The 12,582-nt window shown below is 39.5% G+C and overlaps 1 long non-coding RNA gene across 1 annotated transcript; it reads right to left on the bottom strand.

Annotated features, from left to right (window-relative positions):
* Positions 1-2,224: 2,224 nt before the first annotated feature.
* On the bottom strand, positions 2,225-12,376 carry LOC115366312 (uncharacterized). The gene is made up of 3 exons (XR_003928825.1): positions 12,271-12,376; positions 9,311-9,314; positions 2,225-2,234 (listed from the first exon to the last, which is right to left on the bottom strand). It is a non-coding gene; the product is annotated as an uncharacterized LOC115366312 (long non-coding RNA).
* Positions 12,377-12,582: the final 206 nt, after the last annotated feature.

Here is a 12,582-nt window from a genome sequence, read left to right as displayed (position 1 = left end):
AATAATGCAACATGGGCCAAGAAAACATCAGGCAACTTTAGAATTTTGAAATAAATTAGTGTCAACATCTAGAAAGCCAAAGGCATTATAATAGTCACAATAATACAGTACAGTAATACATACATATGATCTTTAGGAGAGTTTTTTTCTTGCCCACTGTGAAGATTAAGTCAGGTGATGCTGTCCTGTTTTGTTTATTGTAAACTTGTGGGCATGTAAAGCTCTTTCAGACTGTGATATTGGGCTTTATATAAACAGGAATTTGAACTGGTTGTATATGGTGGCTTACCACACTTTTTCTTTGAAAACCATAAAGTAACAGCCGTAACATGACAACACGGAACCACTAATTCTGCTGTCATGCTGACTTACACTGTGTGTGTACTCTATATTGGTTGACCATCCCACAGTTTGGCTGTTTTTGCTGAGCAAAGAGATCAGTGGCTCTGGCACAGCTGTTTCATGAGTGAGGTCAGTCAGTGGGTAAAGTGGGCTGACACAAAACAACATATTTATTTGTTGAACCAAAATGTTCCTAGAGTAGGACATTGAGCACCTGCGACCTGCTCTTTCTTGTCTGAGATGGGGATGCTCAGCATAACTCGGTAGTTTATAATATGATTTCTAGTGCACCCACAACACACTCCTTTTGGATTAGAGAGTATTATGCAGGTGTGACTTTACCTCATTGCGTGGGATCCATGTGGAAAATTGCCATTGTCCTGACTAATAGTCGGTCTACAGAAAGATAATCCCATTCAAATAAAGCTACAGAGTTTGCAGCATTAATTCCTCCAAAATAATTGTTTTAAGGCCATTTGGGATGTGCGCGCTCAATTCCTCGAAGCTTTCTCAATTTACAAAGTCATTATTTCATTTCCTCCTCTGAATAAATCACACACAGATGTGATATGTGGCATATCTGCGCAGACAGTCTGCACGTATAATTGCGTATACTAATTTGTTACAGTTCGATGTTGTCTCCAATCAGGCTGATCATCAGGACACCCAGGGACAAACAGGTTAAAGCTTGGTCGGGTGGCTGGACTAAATCATTCCCTTTAACATGTGTGTGTGAGCCTGCATAATATCTTTCCCAGACACCATTTACAATCTGACAAGCAATAATGAATGCCAGTAGACTTATTGCCCTGAAAGATAAACTTTAATCAGGCTCTTTTGCCTCTTTTCTGTTTGAGCATGCCTTGGCATATCCTGTGTTGTATGCACCACAGTGAAGGCAAATAGCAAACGGGAAGTTATTTAAGATTTTTCATTTAAATGTGAAGGCCTCGGCTAATATAATCACCTATGAGACTGTCAGCAGTGACCCTCCAATCAATCTCTGTTTGATTCATTTTAACCAGAGTGTTGTTCCATTAACTGAAGCACATACACTGCACTTTTAAACTTGTAGGATATCTGAAGATGTTTCTCTGTGGATGTCAATACTCAGTCATGGTCAACTTGTGTTCTAGCTGTACAATATAATTTATGTACAATAGTTTGAGCTCAGTGAAGGATGAACCATTTTTACCCTGGAAAAAGAAAAATAGCCAGAACACAGATGATTACAGGCCTAAGTCCCAGTCTTGGCTTAGATAAATGCAGTAATATAAGGAGTGTAAAAAGCATCAATCCTACCATGATTATCTCCTGAGTGAAATATAAAAGGCAAAAAATATTACACTGAACATTGAATATAAATATGCTCGTTTAGACTCTAACGACATTACAAAATTGAAACCTGCTACAGAAAAGTTAAATATGTTGAAGCAAAATTTACATTTTAGCTTATGGAAACTAGATAAGCTCAAGACAGACTAGGTAATGTTCAAAGATGAGTATAATCAGTACATCATATTTTCCAGTTTACAACCAGTGAATGAAAAATATTTTTATTGCATCAATTGCTAATCTTTCTGTCAAACTGCAAGAGAACTGATACCCATCTGCATGTTCATGATTATTTTAAATTGATTCCACAAATTCTTTGGAGAACTCAATTCATTTGTCTTTTTAATAATGCAAAATTTAATAATGAATCCAATTTGCCTCTCCTCTGTGGCCTCCTGGATTATCCTAGGATGCGGAATACCATTCTGGCATCTGAATGTCTTCAATACAAGATTAACAATTGACAAAGGGTTGCGGGTTGCAGGGTGATTATTGGCTGCAGGCGGAGATTAAAGCAGAGCAGCAGCACAGCTGACAGTTTGGTTATCTCTTTTGGACTAAATGAAAATCATGGCCTGAATCCATCAAAGGAGATTAGGAAAATGTGAGCCCATTACTGATGTCCTCTCACAGGTTTGTGTGCCTGTGTGTGTCTCTGTTTTTTTTTTTTTTGTTTTGCTTTTTTTTTTTTCCCCTTCCCAGTCTTCGATTGGAAGCAAAATCTGTTGATTGACCTCTGCTGCTCGCTGAAGTCGACAGCATCTTCCACCTATGTCAGCAATCTCATTTATGTATGCACTTGGAGAGCTCTTCCCTTAATTCTGCTCAGTACGCAGCAGCTAAGTTTGTTAAAAAGGGGGAAGTTCACTTTCCCTCAAAAAAATAATGAGCTAGCTCAGATTCTTCATAACTCTCTATATGGAATGATATAATGAGAGTCAGATATATGTGAGCCAAGTAACAAGTTTTACGTGAAAGACTGTGGGGTTTCCTTTGGTAAAGTTGTGAAAGAGCTAGTAACTGTAACTAGCTCTTTGAGGCACTGGGAGACAGGAGGTGTGTGGAGGTGTGTGTGTGTGTGTGTGTGTGTGTGTGTGTGTGTGTGTGAGCGAGCGGGTGTGTGTGTGTGTGTGTGTGTGTGTGTGAGCGGGTGTGCGGGTGTGTGGGTGTTAGGTGCTCCCCTCTTCATTGGCATCCAGGAGGACTACAGCACCACGCTGCATTTCGCCCACTGAGTGACAAAATCACAGCTGACGTTGAGACTGTCAAGGGCACATTTCCCTCAACTAGAGGGGAGATCCGTGGGGAGAAGCAAGCGAGTGTATGTGTCAGGGAAAACGACAGTGTTTTATGAATTTCTCGGCCACTCACATCTTTCAGGGAGAGTTAGGCCCCCGCCGCCCAAGGGAGAAGCATATGTGCGATGTGTGCTATATGTTAAATCTATATGGTCTTAGGCAGTATGAATCGAGAGGCGCCCCTGTTGTCAAAACCAATTTTGTATATCACAGAGGGAGAGGTGGGGGTTGCCATGCATTATCATAGCACCAGTCCAGTGACTATGGTTTTTTTGATTCATATTTAAAACAAAGGTGGGCACGACAAAAATTTCCAAGGTTGCCATTAAAATATCTAATATGGATAAATAAAAAATAACAATAGAGGGTTATGGTTCTCACTGAGTAAAGAAATAAGGTGTTGGTCAAAGCCCATCTGTCATCTTTTAGTATACCAAGAATCACCACACTGAAAGAAATGTGTAAAGATAATAATCACCTTATTAGTACACCACAGTGGCCAAGAAATTATTTTTTTTCTGTATTTCTTCAGTATACAATTGCAGCATCAACATCATGCTGAAACCAGATCAAGTTGCATTGTACATTTTGATCATTTCACTGCATGTGCCTTTGTTCATAAGCTGGCATTTTCCACACTATCTGAATGGTAGGTTTGTAGCATCAAAACCCACATGAGACCAGACAAAACATCCACCTGCAAAGTGCGCCTGACAATGATGAGTCAGAAATGTTTGCAGGAAGCATATGGGCTCTTAGAAGCACTTACACAGCCTCGTAGTAGCATGCTGAGATTCTCCATCAACCTCCACCAGGAACCTGCGTCTTCCAACCTGCAATGGTGACACCTCAACCCAGCCTCGGAGCAGACTAATTAACAACAGCGCGGATTGGTTTGTATAATTATTCTGCTCCTTGGAGCTTGCATTTTAGAGACATGCGTGTCTAATGATAAAACAGTGCCAAATGCCAGTTGTTGGTTAAGTACCGTCTCTTAGGCCAGGCCTGCCATTAGTAACATGAAGAACCTGCTGGTGTGAGACAAGGCGAGGTGGGAATTGTGTACTGTGATGAAATAAACAAAGAGTGGGTCAAAGGCGCTGCAGCAGCCAAAGAGAATAGATCATAACTTCTGTCTTTTTGCAGGAGTCGAGCGCCGCAGCCTATTACATTGCACTCGTTAACTATGCCCATTTTTCATGATGTTTGAGACAGTTTTGTATCAGAATATCAATAACTCTTTGTAACCCACATAGCGCTTTCTTTCATAATCAAAGCTGAGAAAATACAAAGCTGAATTGATGTTCAAGGAGACGCTATGACTTGTCTTGGGATAACAAGAAATACAACTAAGATCACAACTAAGGTTGTTAGCATCCATCGCTAATGGAAATAAGTTTCACTGCTATTAATAGGAGTAGAATATAATGGGAAAGACAAAAAGAACTGACTTCGCAACATAAGGTACTATTCTGTTATGTTTTGAAATAGGTGTGTTGCGCATATGAATACGCATTACCCAGCTTATATCGAAGTTGATGTGTTATTTTGTCATCTGGCTTCACTTCTGCTATTGAACGGTGAAGGTCAAAGTGGTATGGATAATTTGATAAGCCCCTTGACTCTTCTGAAATTATGGTAATCCGTGTTAACCCATTAAAAAGCAAAGACAAAAGTCTCTGCTCAGCAAACCATGAAGTATTGGAGACGTGTGCAATGAGGGGGAAATGTTAGACAATAAATGTGAACACATTAATGTGGAAAACACACAAGAGAACAGAGATGGCCTGTATGATGCCAACTAGAAACAAAATTTTGAGCTTTTCCATTAGCAGTGAATGAGAGCCCTCTCAAGAGAAAGGGCAACAGTGTCCAGGGAGATAGTTACCAGCATATAGACACTGGTATGTACAACACTGTGTTCTAAAACTGAAATTGTTTATGTATTGTATCTGGAGAAATTTTAGCCAACAAAGTCAGTCTTCACATCGGAGTCCTGGTATTCTCCGTCTGTCCTCGTGGGCAGCTCCAGGGACCCGGTATGTTCTGTTGTACCTGCCAATAAATAAAGCTCAGTTTTGGAGATATCACAGCTTTTGCGCCCAAATACACAGCAAACGTGTTTCTGATTAAGTAGTTCATCAAACATGATTTTCAAGGCAAATAAATAAACCGAAACATAAACACAAAAATAAATAACAAAGCATGTCCTTGTGGGTCATCACTACATACATGAAATCCTGGAGAAACATTTGGGCACAAATGGGTTACAACCCACATTTTATGATAATACAGCAAATGAAAATGTGCTGAGGTAAGTGGAGAGGCAACTTTGCAATTCCCTGGAACTGTGGGGGTCTGAAATAATGGGTCCTTGGCGGCGCCTGCACTCCATCTCTGCACTCCACTAGATCGACACATAAATGCCATTGGACAGCTCATACTTATTATGCTCAGATGGTTTTGGAAATGAGACCCTGGCTGTTTTCTCAATTTGGAGCCTTAAGGCAGTGATTTAAAGAGATAAAGGGGCTAAATTCAGGCACAAAAGCACCGTCCAATCTGTCATTGACATGACCTTGATTCACAAAGCAAACTGAGACATAAATCTAGAGGGGCATTTCCAAAGTTAACCATGCTGATGGTGCAAAGGGAGAGTGCTAGGTCCTACATCTCATGCAAGGCAATCTCTCTGATAGCCATTGGATCTACACCGCTAATGAGGTCACTTGAGTATACGTGTCAATGTAAAACCATAACCAGCTACATGGATAGCCATCTTCACACACTGTCATTGGATTGAAAAAGTTTCTCGACCGTGAGGCAATGCAGAGAAGGCAAAGCAAGCAAAGAGATAAAATATCCTTTGAACTGATCTGACAGGTATAATTAATATCAGCCCTCTCCTAGGGTTAATATCTAATGAACCTCATCCATGCCTCCACCAAGTAATGTTTTTTGCCCCCTTCTCTTTTACACACACACACATACACACACAGACACACACACACACACACACACACACACACACACACACACACACACACACACACACACACACACACACACACACTCACACACACACTCACACACACACTCACTCACTCAGATGCAAACACAGTATTTGTGAGAGTTTAACCTCCACAAGGCAGAACCTTGGACAGTGAACCACACTGAATATCATGCATCATTAATTTGGCTTAATGATTCAGTTGATAATAGTATGGTCTGCTGATGTGATAGAATTGCAGGAGTTTGGATGAGAGGCAGCCAAGACCGTCAATGAAATGTTTAACAAGCTTTTGAACAGCCAAGTACTAACAAAAGTAGTAAGATATTGCTGGTTTCAGATAGATTCAAGCTAATATTTGAGAGTCATATGTGTCCATTAAACTCTGGAAATACACTAGAATAAATCTACATATTAGGCCTACATGCGATATTACAGGTTCATATCTTATCTAGCAATTTATTCATGGTGACTCATAAAAACATTGTCAAAAGACAGTTTGTCTCTTCCCATTTCAACTGTAAAAGAATTCAAGTTTCTTTGTGTTTTTTGTTAGGAGAATCCTACATACTTTGAGTCTTGCAAAGCATTCTTAACATTTTAAAACCACCTACAGGCACTTGGTTAGCCCAAAAGTAGGGTGACTGCCAGTATTACAGCACTATCATTCTTCAAATAATAATAAATTCTATGAATCTTTTAATGTGTGAGCCATTTTCTCAAAAGCCTCTCTGTTGTTTGTTTTCTTCCTTCCATTGTCGATCAACCTCCACATCCCTGTCAGCTGTCCTTTTCTTGACACCAGCTTCAGCCATCTTCTCACGCAGTGATCTGATTAGACAGTCGGTGCCAAATTAAAGAGCAACAACCTTAGGTAAACTGGCAGTCAGGCATGTTGCAGGACATTTTTGACAAATATTGTGATGCATCATGAGACAGGATGAAATATGATAGAGAAAAGTTCTTGCCGTATTTGAGATGACCAATTTTCATTGTATGCTTTCATCATGGCCTTGCCAGTCACAACTGACAACTGGATAGAATTCAGTTGATTGACATGTTCGAAATTTTAAGTGGGAGGAATGGACTGAGAATGGGTCTGGGAAAGTCTATGCCACACAAATGTATGAGTACAGACAGGGATTTCACTAGAATTAATCATGGTCCATCATTGTGATGGACAGGGTTACACAAAATCCGTCAGACTCATTTTTACCTGTCATTATGTTTGTTTTCATATTTACTGACATTATATTATCTGCACAGCATTTGGATACACATGTTTGTAATTCCAACATTTAATTGGCTAAAATGAAATGAAAATTGAAAAATCAGACAGCTAATGTCATTTGTCACTCAGCTAATATATCTGGCAAAGTCCAGTGACAAATGCACAACCCTAAGAATAACTAATACAAGCCGAAAGCTTGTGAATGAAAGTTTGAGAATATACAGTTAAATATAAGATATAGACAGAACCACTGTCTCTAGCCCTCTTAAGGCTCCTTCCATGACTATTAAGGTGTTTGTGGTAGCATTTAGGTCACCTTTATACCTTGATTTAGTTAAAAAGCTTTAGATGGAAGGACTACTTTATGTCATAGAATTAGAAAAGACAGAAAGTTCAAGTTTAGTTTATTTATAGCCCTGAGTCAGTCTCAAAGGGCTTTACAGGCCCACAGATTATAGAAAACAAAATGACCCTGACCTGAACCCTGCAAATGTCATTGCAATACCTTGTTACCCCTAAGGTAGCCGCCATATAAATTTGGCTCCATTGTCATAGCAAAGAAAAGGTTGCTTTGTGTGTGGACAATAGTTTAAGATTCTTGAGAAAATGATACAACAGAAAATTGCAGTGTTAATCAAAAATACCACTATAGGCAGTTAGACATGTGAGACCAGAAGTCAAAAGTGTAGGCAAAAGTGTTGTGGCTATCAAGAATTGTAATAAATTACTGATGAGACATTGAAATTATGCACAAAAACAAGAGCCACTTGAGGTGCGTCCTGCTATTTTCCCATATTAATATGCAAATTTATGCATCAAGGTGCTTCAAAATCTAATCAGATCATCTAGTTTATAGGGGGTCGGAGTGGTGTAAGTATGACATTTTGAGCTTATAATCTTGAGTTATTGCATTCCCAAGTGTCACACAATTTTTAATGTGCAAATTTTGGTAACAAGGTTATCCAATAAATCATCTACACTCTGGTGTTTGTATGAGGTATTGTTTCTGAGTCAACTGCAATGCTCCCATGAATGCTATGTAGCATGGTGGTATTAAAAGATGGCAGTTAGTGTCCTTATTACCCAGCATCTCACTCCAGGAGAACAACTGATATGCTGAACCTTGCCGTTAACCTTGCCACCCACTACTCTTGGAATAAGCTTTCAGTGCACAAAGCTTGCAGTTTTATGTAGCACTGCTTTGTTTAGATCGGTGGTTCTCAACATGGGGTCCGGGAACCCCCACTGGTCCTTTGGGAGGTTCCAGGGGGTCCCCCAAAAAAATAATCAAATGGAGAATACTTTAATCTCACTATTATGTCATTGACTAGAAGTTAGGCCAAAGAGAGAATATATAAAAATGACTGTTCATACTGACAGTTACAGAATAATAAAATCTTATCAAATATGGGTCTACAGCCTGATGTCTATCAATTTGGGGGTCCTTACACCAAAAAGGTTGATAACCACTGATCACCAAAGATATCAACAAAAAGATCCCCTTTCATTATTTGTTCAAATTAATTAATCAGGATTTTGCCATGGCATAAGACACAAGAACCCCATATAGCACCACACTGAGCATAGTGGCTGACATTTTAGGTCAGTGCTACTGAAATAAAATTGCCTTTGACTAAAACATTAGCTTTCCCAGATGCATTTCCATGCCGGCATTATCACACATTTTCAGATAATGGAGTGAACCAGTGACTAAAACCTCAGCTACACTCCAAATAACTCTTCAAACTGTCGGTCTGAATGGAAAGTTCTGGATCTAATTTCTGCCAGCAGCTCATATAGCTTTTTGGCAAACCGTCTGCTCGGTTTGTTGCGCTAAGGATGCTGAAGTCATGTCAGAAATTTTGAAATGTATCAACCGTGGGTGGTGATAAGCGGAGGTGTGAGGTGTTGCTTTGTCTTTGGCTTGCATCCTGAAATGTGAAAAGTCCTCTACCTATGTAAGTTTAGCATAAACATCAGTTGGGTAGTTTTGTTTGTTCTTTTACTTGACAGAGAAGTTGATGTTCTCAGTAATACTGGCAAATTATAACATAATGTAAATAATTAATTTGTTTGTGATCTGCTGCAAAGTACACCACTCACAAAAAGTTAGGGATATTCGGCTTTCGGGTGAAATTTCAGGGTGAAGCTAAAATGCATTATAACCTTTACAGGTGAACTTAATGTGACCTTCTGTAAACTTTTGAATGCACATGTCCAACTGTTCAGTGTTTCAGTACTTTTTGCACAAGTTGCTGTTCTCTAACAAGGAGTTTAACGGCAAAATTCACAACAGGTGTTTGATGCTCCAGCTCATCGAGGTCGTATCATTAGGGAGCGGCTGCTGGAGACTGGGGTACCTCAAATGGAGTGGCCTGCACTTTCTCAGACCTGAATCCCATAGAAAACCTATGGGATCAGCTGAGTCGCCGTGTAGAGGCTGGAGCTCTGTACCCCAGAACCTCAATGTCCTGAGGGCCGCCCTTCAAGAAGAGTGGGATGCCATGCCTCAGCAGACAATAAGTCGACTTGTGAACAGCATGAGACGTCATCGTCAAGCTGTAATTGATGCTCAAGGGCACATGACAAGTTATTGACACTGACATTTTTTGTTGTGGTATACCCACCACTGTTGTTGGCTTTTGTTTCAAGAAATTGTTTGAGATGAGGAAATCACCAGTGTATGCTTCTACTTAAATGCCCTACTTTCATGATATAATATCACTGTAGCGTGAACTTTTTACATTTTCCACAAATTTCACCCAAAAGCCAAATATCCCTAACTTTTTGTGAGTAGTGTATATGACTAACAGGAGCATTTCCTAAATTAGTCGCTAACCCACAGGATCTTTTCTTGAGAGAACGAGCCAGCGAGCTAACCATTAAAAATACTTGGCTAGGGTCAGGACAAAGGTTGTCCTTAAGGTTAGGGAAAGGTTTGTTGTAATGGTTACTGTTAGGAAAAGGTATGGGTGAAGGTTACAAAATGATAGCTAATATTTGCTAATATTAGGTAGCTAATGTTAGCTGTCTAAAAAGGAACACTGCTCTTTGTTGGGTTTGAACTGTGTAGGGCTGAGGGTAAGCCATATTGATTGGCCCATCCACCACCACACCAGCTGCCTCACACAGACATTGCTGCTCCCTTAATGGGGGTCGCTTAACTTTAAAACAGAACTGTAGGTCGTAATAAGGTGATGTCCTTGTGAGGAGGCTATCTTGGAGGAAACACATTTTTTTCAGTTTTTTTTTTCTTTTTCTTTTTTTTTACTTTGTTATCGGTTGCTTGATGTCACTCAGCCAATTACCACACAGGTTTATTTTCCCAGCTGATTTTTAGTGTGATGCCCATTCTCCATAACCCAGCCACCACTAAGAACACCTAGTAATATTTTCTGTTTGAAACCAGCATGTAGCAGACAGCATACACTAGGCCATACTTCAGACACATAATTCCAGGCCATAATTCAGACACATTTTTTCATGCCTGCATGAGCAGAGTGAAACCCACATTTCCAACGTGAGAAGCAATGGTCGCCACCTGCAATTCCTTTCAAATCTAAGATTTATTCACATATGGGTGACAATGTAGGCTATTCTCTCTCTCTCCCTCTCCCTCTCTCTCTCTCTCTCTCTCTCTCTCTCTCTCTCTCTCTCTCGCTCTCCATGAAAATCACTTTGCAAGTGCCCTACTTTAATTTTCCAGTGAGGTAAAGCAAAAGATACTCCCTTTTCATCAAAATCAACTGACTAAATGTTGAACAAATGTGCACAAAAGCTATTTAATGATAAACCTTCTCTGACTACACCAAGGCCTTAACCTTTGGGACCCAACCAGTAAATAGCAAAATACAAAAGCAATACAGGCAGTTACCTGGGATGTCAAATGATGAGGAGTAGAGCTGCAAGAAATGCTTATTTTTATTATCAGTCAATCTGTTGATTATTTTCTCCATTAATGAGTTAGATTAATAAATTAGATATTTGGTAAATAAACTGAAACCTGAAAATATTCACATCTGAGGAGGAATCAGATAATTCTACTTTAAAATGACTCAAACTGATTGATCGATTATCAAAATAGTTGGCAATTAATTTAACAGTTGGCAACTAACTGATTGTTTGACTAATTATTTTAGCTTTAATGAGGTGTGTTGCAGAACAATCTTCTCAAACATTATTTTTTTCCCCAGGTACATAAAGATAAAATAGCTTACAAACAGTCTTCACCCATCCAAAAAAAAAAAAAAAACAGCTGCCTACAGCTCCATCTGACCGTTTTGATACTTGCAGGAGTGATCAAAAAATGGAAATTAGGGGTTTTTAGACCTACATGACCCTTTTTTAATACTGATGAAGCCTTAAAGTGAAATGCCTTGATTTGGCGTACAGTTTGAAGCACTTTACTCAATAAATGTCTATCGGTGAATCGGTGTAGCTGATGAATACAGTTAGATTGTAATAAAGCAATTAACACTATATATGCTCACTAGGTGTGTAACTATCCATTGATCTGGATTGATGTATCAGTTTAATGATCATTAATATATGTATGATTAAATATGATTGGTGCAAAATGAAAACATCAATCCCTATCATTATTTTAATGATGTGCATTTATTCTGAAATTCCCACGGTACCTTTGTGTTCAGCTAATGCTGTGAACAGTATAGCAGGCTGGACGAGAGCTGTCAGTTTGCTTTCAATGCAACTTTCAAGTGCAATTTGAGCAGGTGGCCCTCTCCTCAAGGACATGACACAATGTTTGCCAGCAAGCGCCCTCCACATCACCAAGGGTTGAGGGGAAATGAATGAAGGGAAGTGAAGCAACTAATAAAATGCAGCATATAATTGAGGCTACTGTCAGTGGAGAAAGTGGTAACTCTGCTCACCTCCCTCACTTCATTCACTGTCTAGCTCAGTTTTTTTTTCTCTCCATCGTACTGTGTTCACGCCGATCATGAGTGAAAAAATCCAGGATGTGTTGCATTTTTTGGGCAAGTTTACACATGGCTGAAGTCAACAGAACAGAGCAGACACATGGGAAAAGATACAAAAAAGTGCAAAAAGTGTCAAAACAGGTGGTTAAAGGAGGTTACATAGCCTGACGCTTCATGACTGTAAAAAATGAAGTGTAAAACAGACGTCGCTGTTTCATACATTGGGTCTTTGGTGTGTGTGTGTGTGTGTGTGTGTGTGTGAGAGAGATAGAGAGGGAGAGAGAAAAGAGAGACCTTTAGCAGTAATGAATTTTGCTATGTAAATTTGTGCTCTTTTTGAAACGTGGTTTCTATTGAAACTCTTGTGACCTCTGGTAAAGAGCCAGAATTGGCTCACAAGCCATAGGTTCTCAACCACTGGTATAA

This window comes from Myripristis murdjan, chromosome 10, assembly GCF_902150065.1.
Source record: "Myripristis murdjan chromosome 10, fMyrMur1.1, whole genome shotgun sequence".
NCBI lineage: Eukaryota > Metazoa > Chordata > Actinopteri > Holocentriformes > Holocentridae > Myripristis > Myripristis murdjan.
The sequence above is the reverse complement of the archived record's forward strand: the minus strand, read 5'-3'. Positions and strand labels throughout refer to the sequence as shown.